General features: G+C 46.4%; 1 long non-coding RNA gene across 1 annotated transcript; it reads right to left on the bottom strand.

Annotated features, from left to right (window-relative positions):
* Positions 1 to 1,166: 1,166 nt before the first annotated feature.
* Positions 1,167 to 4,630, bottom strand: LOC307023582. Its single transcript, XR_013803738.1, has 3 exons — positions 4,423 to 4,630; positions 1,849 to 1,971; positions 1,167 to 1,415 (listed from the first exon to the last, which is right to left on the bottom strand). It is a non-coding gene; the product is annotated as an uncharacterized lncRNA (long non-coding RNA).
* Positions 4,631 to 12,106: the final 7,476 nt, after the last annotated feature.

Raw genomic sequence — 12,106 nt, 5'->3', positions numbered from 1 at the left:
AGATAAATAAATAATACTCTAGAATGCATATTCTCTGTAAAGTAGTTAAGATTTGCTCCACCTTTACCAGGTTCTGCAATAAGTATGGGATTAGTTTTGTTTCATAAAGATAAAGCAACGCTTTCTCAGAATCAGGCAAAACTAAGGGTTTAAGAGACAAAAAAACTGAGTCAAGCTAAATAAATGTAATTTCAAAAATAAAACTCGAAGTTGCAAACAAATCATTTGTGTAATCATGTAAACTATAAATATTTTTTCTTTGTTTTAACATATCTTTTTGTTTGCAGTTCTCTTTGCTTCTTTCTCAATGATCAGACTTTTGCTCTCGCTGTACTGTAGCTCTCTCGTTTGCGCTCCGTCATTTTTTGTTTCCGATTCTGACACAAACGTCCCAGCTGGGCGGGACTTTCAGGGGGGACTCCCCATTGGCTACTCAGTTTTTGAGTGACAGCCCACTACACCACAGATCATACAGTGCAACTCATGCAGCAAACTCAGGAGTCCACTCGGCCACGTTTGTGTTGGTGTCTCCTGGGGAGTTTCATGAAAATATCGGGCTTCTTTTATGGATTGCTGTGCATTACTTGTGATGTGTAGTTTATACTTTATTCCAACTTTAAATATTTTTAATACCTGAAAACACTGCTGCTTTAAAATAATTTCCAAATTTGGGATTGATAAAGTGTCTGTTTGTCTATTTATTTTATAGATTAAAAAAACACATCTATGTATTGTCAAGCTAAAGATGATACACAATATCAACTGTATACTGTTATTTTTTCAAAGACATGTTACATTTCAAAAGCATATATTGCTATGTTTAGGACAGACAATTAAAGGCTGCTTTAATTTAACAAATTCTACAATATAAAAGTGGCAGATTTGCTTTATTAAACAGACCAGAGCTAGGTTGCATATCAACACAATTAGGACCATGCTCACATCTTACTATGTTGGTCTGAAGAGCTGAAGCATTCATACACAATGGATAAAAACTGTGCTGTCTCATTCTATATCCTGTGAGAAAATGATATACATTTAGCATTACAAATTCAACATAATGTTCCTAGCCTGAGGAAAATATGAATAATCAACATATTGGAATGGAATCTCTAACATTTTCATGTAGAATAAAGACAAAAGAGTGATTATACAAATTACATTTATTGAAATTTGACCCAGAAGAAGTCTCAAAGAATGTTTTAAATCAAAGGACATAAAACAAAAAGGTGGATAATAATTAAATCTATTAAATGTATATGGAAAGACATCTGGTCAAATGAAATGACACTGAGCAAGTGATAACAGTAACGCCAGCGTGGATGAAGCTCCCCCCCCCCTCCGTGCTGTCCCCTCAGAGGAAGTGGGAAACCGGGATAAGACCTCTGGACACCACGCTGTCTCAATTATCCACACTGTTATGAGAGGAAAATAAATGTTTTAGGAAATGAAAAATATGAAGTAAACAAATAGAACTTAGCTCAGGGGCATCACGGACGGTAGGTGTTCCTACAAAGAGAAGTAGTTAACTCAGCCTCCATTGATTTTCATATCAAATTAGCATGTTAATAAAATAAGCTATCATGGCTTATACTTGCATATCTTAACAGAATCATGAAAGCCTGTGTTGGTAGAGTCAGGCACAAGAGTCCGTTTGAGTGTGTGCGCCGGTGTCTGAAGCCTCACTCACTGCTAGCTATGTAGCTAACTGTTAGGCTACTTAGCTTGCATTGTTATGGATCTAAAGGTAGCAAAAGCTAACTTTCATAGCACAGCTTTACTTCTCACTTAACACAATAAAGAAACAGACCGTATAGTACAGCACAAACACAAATGATCAATACTTACATATAAGTATATATCCACGCTCAGCTACCGCACCGCAGCTGCACTGTACAATCGCTGGAGGACTGGGCTGTCACTCAAAAACTGAGTAGCTAATGGGGACGCATCCCTGAAAGTCCCGCCTACCTGGGAAGTTTGTGTCAGAATTGAAAACACAAAATGAGGGAGCGCAAAAGAGAAGAGCTGCAGCGAGAGCAAAAGTCTGATCATTGAGAAAGAAGCAAAGAGAACTGCAAACTAAAAGATATGTTAAAACAAAGAAAAAATACTTATAGTTTACATGATTACACAAACGATTTGTTTGCAACTTATAGTTTTATTTTTGAATTTTATTTTATTTTGCTTGACTCAGTTTTTCTTTCTTTTAAACTCTTAGTTTTGCTTGATTGAGAAAGTGTTGCTTTATCTCTATGAAACAAAACTAATCCCATACAATAAGGTGATGCAAATAATTCATCAAAAAGAATACAGTAATATAATATCAATCTGCAATGGGCCTTTCCTCATAATCAATACTTTTTCGGAATTTTGATGGTAATACCTCTGTACTTTTGCCCTATTCTGATGTGCCTTAGCTTTATTTCTTGGTTTATTCTTACTAGAGTACGGCAATGAATTAAAGTCACATGTGTCATGAAGGTAGGTGAAGTCCATTCATCCATTCTCTACAGCTGCTTATTCAAGTTCCCAGGGGCCCTCAAACCTCTCCGAGCATGCCTTTTGCAGAAGCTAAAGAAACACTCCACACTTGAGCGGGCTGATTCACATATTCATCTCTGGACTATTCAGCTTTACCTGAGAGCTACACGTCTCTTTTACTGTGAAGGGAACTAAGGTGAGAATAAAGCAGCTGCTGGGAGAGAGGGCCGAGGTCATGATTCACACCCGAACAAGAAGTCTTTCCTTCAGCAAAGGCAGTTTAATAGGATCCTGCCTTCCTGATAGCAGCTGCTATGGAAAAAGTACAGGCTGCAGCAGCTGAACACTCACCCCTCGATTCCACCGGGTCGCGTCGCGGTTTTGGTCTGGCCTCCTCCGGCGTCATACCCTACCGGGCGCGTTTCAGAAGCATTTCAGAAGCGGAGCGTCTTGCCTGCCGGCTCGCAGTTTTTGTTGATTTGGGCATATTTCCTGGACAGGCTACTTTGTACAGATAAAGTTAATAATAATTGTAATATTCCAGTTATAAACGACATGAATCAAAGATGTGTTGCTGCAATTTAGTAGTAAAAAAATGCATTCATCATCATAATTATTCTCGATATATAATTTGCACAGTGCCTGTACGGAGGGATAGGGTCTGCAAAATGTGTGTATTTTGGGGATGGACTGGATGCTCTGACCGTTCCACTTCTTGCTCGGCGCCTTTGCGACGCCATGCGTCGCGTCGAAAATAGACTTGCATCCTATTTTGAGCGGAGCCCAGCGCCGAGACGCTTTTAGGACGCTTCTGAGCCGTAACGCGGCGCGTCTGGTGGAATAGCACCCATTGACTAGAGTCGCCGCGATCTTTGCAAACGCCGCGGCGCAGCCGTAACGCAGCCGTACGCGGCCGTAACGTGACGCAGGCGGACCCGGTGGAATCTAGGGGTGACTCTGGATTTGTATCTAGAGCTGCATCTATTGATTATTTCCATGAATTAACCTGGAAATTATCTCCGCGATTCATTGTTTTATCTCTGCTTCCTGGAGCCCTGAATGTGTCATGTTTTAATGTCTTGTTTTATCCAACTAAGAGTACACAAGCTAAAGTTTAACTTAACATTTTAAAAGACTGATAGAATATTGTAGGCCTACATGCTTAAAAATGACTAAACTATTTTATAAATCAAAACACAAGAAAACAATTTACATTTTATAATATGAAAATACAACATACCATTTTTTGAAATGTAGCCTATTTAAGATATTGATTAAATTAATATAATTTTGCTCTTTAAATTTAATCTTAATAGAAGGCACTTGCATTCAAATCAGCGCCATTCAAATGAATACCTACAAACTGCAACTAAAGGAGTCGACTTATCAATTAGTCATTAGATACAAAGTTAAATCAACACATATACATCTTATATTGTAATTAATTTGCAATTGTTGTAGATCTGACTAAATTCACTTTTGAATACAGAGCTTGGAATATAATTTTTACTCTGTAGTATTGCAACTTTTACACTTAAAAGTCTCAATTTTTCTTCCACCAGTCCCTTAAATAGTTCAGACTAAATATCTTTTGAGTCTGAGGCAAAAGTATTACTTTGGTAGTTCAAACTTATATTCCCTATTCATAAAACTATATTTTATAGACTCAAGAACACATTCATAAATAAAATAAAAATACATGAAGGGTAGCCTAATCATGTTGACAATATATACAGTCAACCATTATTAATAAATTCACATTTATGATTATTAGACAATTTGTTTGAAATCTTTGACCAAGCCTTCGTCAGCTTAATTAAATACAATGCGTTTAGCTTAATGAAATAGCATGCAATTAGCTTAATTAAATACCATGCTGTTAGCTTAATTAAATAGCATGCGGTTAGCTAGCAACATTAGCAACCGTGCTAAACCTACCGTTAGCTTGTTAGCTCGCTCATCCTGAAGGAGGTTCAAAACAAACACTTTTCTAGGCTTTGGTAACATGTTGCTCCTTTTTGTGTTTCTATCCACTTTCGACAGCAACTTTAATGTTTTAGTGCGCCACTTTGGGGATTTTCTAGTTCCTTCCAATAAATGTTCTGTGCAGGGAGGGCGCAGCTGCCACGCAGTTGTTATAATCATGGTCGTGTCTGATTTGCGTCACCCGGTTGCGAGTCGGGCGGTGATTAATGGTGTACCAAACGTTATGTTGTCATGTGTGTTTCTCTTCATCAAGCATATGGATTCTGATTCTAACAAACCATTCTGATAATTATGCAATAATGCATAGACTGTATATAAAGGTGTCATGACTCATGTAGCATTCAGCATGTGTTTTTAGAAACATGTGATATTTAGATTCCTAATAACAATTCTTAATAGTCCATTTTATATTTTTAATAGTCCATTTTATATTTTTCAAAAAATAATGTCATGATTTACAATAAGCTTTCTCTACCAGGTAAGTATTCTGGTGGTCAAAGCATTAAGCAATATCCATATTTTGAGTCAGACTCTAAGATATTTAGTAAAACAAAATCCTGTAATACTATTTTAATATAGATGTTATTTACTATATCGTTAATAGTATTTAAACACTTCTTTCTATTCATGTAATTAATTCCCTGAAAATATTTGTTGGCCGTGGTGCAAAATGCTACTCAGATAAAGTCCAGGTAATTATACCAGTGAAAGAAAATACTCTGTTAAAATCAAAAGTCCTGAATGCAAAATCATTCATGTTTTAATGTAACTTATACATGTGTAGCTAGATGTTTATTTCAATTAGATTGCAATTATTTCCAACTATATTGGAGTAGAAGTAAAATTAGCATACAATTGACCTTAGTACCTCACAATTTAACTGAAGTACAGTAGTTGCATGTATGTATAGTTAGTTACAATTTGCAAGTTACGAAAAGATAAGTTAAGATAAGATAAACCTTTATTGATCCCTGTAGGGAAATTTGGGCACAGGATAGGAAAGGTATGAATTCAAACAAGGGAAATAATGTAAAAAATTGTTTTACACATTTTAAGAAGAAATAAATATCATTAACAGTAGGCTATACATTAACATTGAAATTGTTAACATATTGTAGCGACCCTGATAGGATGCTGAGGGTGTCACTCAGGTATCCCCCGTCTCTCTGCCAATCATAGAGCTGTACCGTGATACTGGTTGAGGGCGGGCCTGTGGTTGGGGGAGCAGACGGGGGAGGGTGGGAAGTGGTGACGTAGTCTGGGTTATAAAGGTGTGTGTATGAGAGCTTAAGAGAGTGTGAGGTTGAACCTGAAAGCGATATCTGTACCTGTGATCTTCAAAGAAAATAAGAGTTATTAAAGCCTAATAACTAGAAGCCTGTTTCCGACTCCATCTGTGAACGTTACATTGGTGTCAGAAGTGACTTTTCGAACGGAGGACGTCTATCCGGACGGGTGTTCGTAACTGCTTCACGGAGCTAGCAGGTAAGCTAGCGGAGATGGAAAAGTTCAGCGAGATGGGAGTGAAGCAGGAAAGAAGGGATGGAGAGGAAGAAGGAGCAGGCGGGTGGTCGAAGGACATGAGTGGGGAGTTTGTGAAGGCGCAAGAGGCGAGAGAGCGCCTGAGGGAGTCGGCGGTGAGGATGGCTAGAGATGCGGAAATGGCGCCATCTTCAGCTGCGTTTCGCGCCAAAACCGGGAAGGATGTAAACAACAATGGCGGCGCCCATCAACCGGTAGCAGCCGCCGTGTCCGTGAAGACACCCAAGTACTCGGGTAAGGCTGACTGGGAGGCTTTCCATGCCCAATTTGAACTGCTTGCACATGCCGGGGAGTGGTCAGTAGAGACTAAAGCACTACAGCTAGCTTTGTGCCTCACAGATGAGACTCTGTCATGTCTGCTGCTGCTTAGCCCTGAGGACCGGCACAACTATGAAGCGTTAGCGGGGGCTTTGAAGAGGCGATTTGGACAGTGTTTCCCGCCAGAGCTGCTCCGGAACAAATTGAGTAACAGCTGTAGGAAGTCTGGGGAGACGCTGCGTGCGATGGCGAATGATGTGGAGAGCCTGACGCGGCGGGCGTACGCGCACATAACGCCCGGGGTGCAGAGTGAGCTGGCCCGTGATCAGTTCATCAGGGCTCTCCTCCCTGTGGACTTGAGGGTAGAGGTACAGCTGCAGCATCCGCAGTCCTTGCAGTCGGCCTTGGAGATGGCTGTGGAGAGAGAGGATGTGTGGAGTGTAGCTGCGAGGAGCAACGGAGGGCCGGTACCACCGGCTGTGAAGAGCTGCAGGGAGGAGGAGAAGCCTGCATGGGTTACCGAGATGACGGAAATGATAAGGGCTGTTTCTTTGCAGCCAGCACGCAAACCAAGTACCAGGGTCTGCTGGCGGTGTGGTCAGCCGGGACATTTGGCCAGAGACTGCCCCAAGGCACGTCGGACCCAGGGAAACGACGGGGGGTCAGCATAAAGGAGAAGATGCGGAGCCAAGCCCAAAAACTCCTCAACCAAACCACCGTTTTATTGTCATCAACACAGACATCAGAGGAAGAAGCCCGGCAGCACAGCAGGGGGAGTCAGACGCTACGCCTTTCTGAAGAAGAAGACGGCACAGGCTTGGAGCCTGTCGTCGCGGTGGGCCGTGCTGGTGGTGGGGATTCCTCTTATGTGCCTGTCGTTGTGGAAGGGGTGCCCTGCACTGCACTGGTGGACACAGGCTCTACAGTAACCCTAGTGAGACCAGAGGTGTTGCCCAGTGGGACTATGTTGGAGCCGACAGCGGTGCGTCTCCGCACAGTCACAGGAAAGCTGGCGCCTATGAAAGGAAGAGGCATGCTGACTGTGTTGGTGGTGGGAGTTGAAGTGCAGCACCCCGTGTGGATAGCGGAGGTGCAGGACCCGTGTATTCTGGGTCTGGACTTTTTGAGGGCGTCTGGCTGCCATCTGGATTTTCTAGCAGGCACAGTGAGTTTCCATGGGGGGCCGGTGATCACTATGACCCGTATCCACGTCCCTGCTGAACCTGCGGGGAGACCCTCTACACACACTGTGAGTACTCTAGGAACGGAGGAAAATCCTCCCTCCTTTCCCGTATCCACGGTGACGCCCACGCAGGACAGTTCCGCACCGGTCACCCCCGGACGGTGCCACCTGATCGCAGCCCCCCCTCAGTTACCCCAGACTGGGGTGGAAGAGGTTCCGTCTGCAGTATTGGAGGTGTGGAGGAAGAACTGTGGCGGCCTAAATCCCGAGCAGCAGGAGCAATTGTGGCAGCTGCTGCTAGAGTTCCAGGGCAGTTTTGCCATGAAGAAGGAGGAGGAGGGCCGAACGCATCTGGTGGAACACGAGATTGATACGGGGGACGCGCGTCCCATCAAGTGTCACCAGCGCCGTCTTCCCCTAGCTCGTCAGCAGGCTTGCGACGAGGCAGTGCAAAGCATGCTGCGGGCAGACATCATGGAGCCCTCCGACAGCCCGTGGGCCGTTCCGGTAGTCATGGTCCCGAAGAAGACAGGTGGCTGGCGGCTGTGCCCAGACTACAGACCGGGGAACGGGGTTAGTAAGAAGGATTCATACCCCCTCCCCCGCATCGATGAGTCCCTGGACCTGGTCGCAGGGTCGTCATGGTTCTCTTCCTTGGATCTCCGCAGTGGGTATTACCAAGTGCCTCTGGCCCAGGAGGCTAGACCAAAAACGGCTTTCTGTACCGGCCGGGGACTATGGCAGTTCAAGGTCCTCAGTTTTGGGCTTTGTAATGCCCCGGCCACTTTTGAGCGGTTGATGGACAGGGTGCTGTCGGAGATTCCCCGCCAGCAGTGCTTGGTTTACCTGGACGACATCCTGGTGCATGGCAGCTCGTTCGAGGCGGCCCTGGGATCGCTAAGAGTGGTGCTGGAAAGGATCAGAGCCGCTGGTTTCAAGCTACATCCAGATAAGTGTAATTTCATGTAGAGAGAGGTCACTTTCCTGGGCCACAAAGTGGGGTGTGAGGGCATCGGCACCCTGCAAGAGAAAGTGCAGGCGGTCGCGGATTGGCCAAATCCTCGCAACCAGAATAAGCTGAAGAGCTTCCTGGGCCTGGCTTCGTACTACAGGAAGTTTGTACGGGGTTTTGCTTGCACGGCTGCACCCCTGTTCCAGCTGCTGCAGAAGGACAGGGATTTCCTGTGGTCTGAGCAATGTCAAGCAGCGTTTGACAGCCTTCGGCGTGCCTTGAGTGAGTCCCCGGTTCTCGCCCCAGCCAACCCCCGTCTGCCATTCACCCTGGACACCGACGCTAGCGGAGTGGGTGTAGGTGGAGTGCTCTCCCAGACTACATCAGAGGGGGAGCGGGTGGTGGCATACTTCAGCAGGGCGTTCAACAAAGCAGAGCAACGATACTGTGTCACTCGCAGGGAACTTTTGGCAGTGGTGCTGTCCATCAGGCACTTTAAATACTACCTGTGTGGCCAGGCGTTCACGGTGAGGACGGCATTACAGTGGCCCATGACATTCAAAGAGCCCTAAGGGCAGGTCGCCAGGTGGATAGAAGAGCTCCAAGCGTTCGACTTCAGGGTGGAGCACCGGGCTGGGGTGCGCCACACAAATGCGGATGCTCTCTCCCGCCGCCCGTGTGCTGCTGGCGGATGCCACTACTGCGAGAGGAGAGAGACTCGTGAAAAGGAGTTGCTGGAGGAGGACGTCGTCTGTGCGGCAGCAAGGCAAGTGGAAGAGTTTGTCTGCCGGGAGCTCCTGTCAGTGGACGGGGCAGAGTGGAAGCAACAGCAGGAGCTGGATGCTGTTCTACAGCCTGTACTGCAGTGGGTCGAGTCGCAGCAGCGGCCACCTTGGGAGGAAGTGGCCGTGCTCTCTAAAGCGACCAAGGGACTGTGGTCTCAGTTTGAGGCTCTACGCCTGTGTCAGGGCGTGCTACAGCGGGCGTGGAAGGAGCCAGCAACGGGGGAGAAGAGGTGGCAAGTGGTGGTCCCGAGGGGTCTGCAAGAGGCCGTAATCAAGGCCTTGCATGGAACGGCAGGTTCTGGGCACTTTGGCGTCACTAAGACGCTCTGGCGCCTTCGTCAGAGCTGCTACTGGGGGCAGTGTAGGAGGGATGTCGAAGACTTCTGTCGCCGCTGTGACCCGTGTATGGCTCGGAAAGGTCCCCCTGGTCGTTCCCATGCTCCACTGCAACAGTTTCCCGTGGGGGCCCCGATGGAGAGAGTAGCGGTGGATGTGGTGGGTCCTCTACCTCTGTCGAACAGGGGTAATCGCTACGTGCTCACGGCCATAGACTATTTCACAAAATGGCCAGAGGCGTATGCCCTCCCTGATCAAGATGCCGAGACAGTCAAAGATGCCTTGGTGGCCAGCATGTTCAGCCGGTTTGGAGTACCGGAGACCCTGCACAGTGACCAGGGGAGACATTTCGAGTCCCGGGTGTTTGCCTCCATGTGCACACAACTGGGCATGCACAAAACACGCACCTCCCCCTTGCGACCTCAGAGCGACGGACTAGTCGAGAGATTCCATCGCACTATGGGACAACAGCTGGCCATCCTCACGTCTCAGCATCAGCGCGACTGGGACGAGCATCTGCCCCTGGTGCTCATGGCATGTCGCTCTGCAGTCCAGGAGTCCTCTGCCTGTTCTCCTGCCCTCCTCATGTTGGGGAGAGAGCTGCGAACCCCTGCTGTTTTGGCGTTTGGTCAGCCACCAGATTCCCTGGACACGCCTCCAGGGCCTGAGTACGCCCGGAGACTTCAGGACCGCCTTGATTCCGCTCACGCCTTTGCCCGCGATCAGCAGAAAAGTGCTGGGGTGAGACAGAAGCAGAACTATGACACCCGGACAAGAGGGCAGCATTTCCGGGCTGGGGAGTTGGTTTGGGTCTACAGCCCCCAATGCAAGAAGGGCCGGTGCCCAAAACTGGACAGCCAGTGGGTGGGGCCTTGCAGAGTACTGGAGAGGGTGGGGGAGGTGGTTTACAGGGTGCAGCTGCCATCAAGGGGGAGAAAAGTGGTTCTCCACAGAGACAGGTTGGCTCCGTACCGAGGAGTCGCTTCCCCACAGGCCCAAGGAACACTGGGGCCAACAGCCGGCCCTGCAACATCTTCACGCCGGTCCCCCGGCGAGCGGAACAGCAGTGCCTCATCAGGGACGGAGTGTCCCCCCATTTTCTTTCCCCTTTCCCCGCCTGGGCCGGAACCGGCTACCCAAGTCCCCCTGCCGAGAAGGCAGTCACGACCCCCGGGTCGTTTCAGAGACTTTGTGTGTTAGTAGAGTTTTTGTAGTGAGACCGTTATTTATAGTAGAGGGCAAGAATGCGCCCTGGTCCCACTGGAAGGGATGGTAGTCCACCCAGACCTTCCTAGTCAAGTTCAGTGCGTGGTTGTTGTGTTTGTGCTGAGTTTTGTTTGTTCCTTGGGGGCGAGGAACTTTGTAGTGGGGGGGTATTGTAGCGACCCTGATAGGATGCTGAGGGTGTCACTCAGGTATCCCCCGTCTCTCTGCCAATCATAGAGCTGTACCGTGATACTGGTTGAGGGCGGGCCTGTGGTTGGGGGAGCAGACGGGGGAGGGCGGGAAGTGGTGACGTAGTCTGGGTTATAAAGGTGTGTGTGTGAGAGCTTAAGAGAGTGTGAGGTTGAACCTGCAAGCGATATCTGTACCTGTGATCTTCAAAGAAAATAAGAGTTATTAAAGCCTAATAACTAGAAGCCTGTTTCCGACTCCATCTGTGAACGCTACAATATATACAGATATGGATAAGCGAGAAAATGTTATATATCAGTTTGGAAGTCTAAGTAGATATATTATCAGAAAATTGCAACCTACAAAATGACAAACCCACAGTGTAGAATGTATCCCACTTTGAACAGAAAAGGCTGATATCCACAGTGATCATACATCCTTCATTTCACTGCATATTTCAAAGCTTCCTGACCTATATCCCTTCTGTCCGTCTTCATTTCACCCCCCTTAATTTACCTGGCCATTCAGGACAAAGTGTTTCCATAGCAACCCCTCTTAAGAGAAGGTCTGCAGTGAAGAGTAAGGGTTACCAAGCACACTGGTATTTAGCCACACACACACACACACACACACACACACACACACACACACACACACACACACACACACACACACACACACACACACACACACACACACACAGAGAGTAGGTCAGCGACAGAGACATCAGCTCTTTAGCTTGGGAAGCTGTGGTGCAGGCTCTGTGCCTCCAGCAGAGGTTCTGTGAACACTGCCAGGACACTGTAACCTCCGGCTGCCTTTTATGTGGCTCCACCAATCAGATCGCCAGGAAGCAGGCCAGCTTTTTTTTCAGTTATTCTGGTTTTAGGCTGATAATGGTTTATAATGATCTTCTTTGAACCAGAAAGAGCAGTACTGTTAAGATAATGTATTGGTGAAATGGAACTCAACACAGGTACCAGTAGTTTTAGGGTATTCTTACTTGAGCATGTAAATGATATACAGTAACTTTAAATATATATATATATATATATATATATATATATATATATATATATATATATACAGTAAGTGCACAGGGCATTAACGTGTATTTAGTCTTTTGTATTTAGGGAGAGGAATAAAGAAAAAACATCACACATTTCCATAATGAATAAAACCATC

This window comes from Notothenia rossii, assembly GCF_949606895.1.
Source record: "Notothenia rossii genome assembly, chromosome: 11".
NCBI classification, from domain to species: Eukaryota; Metazoa; Chordata; class Actinopteri; order Perciformes; family Nototheniidae; genus Notothenia; species Notothenia rossii.
The sequence above is the reverse complement of the archived record's forward strand: the minus strand, read 5'-3'. Positions and strand labels throughout refer to the sequence as shown.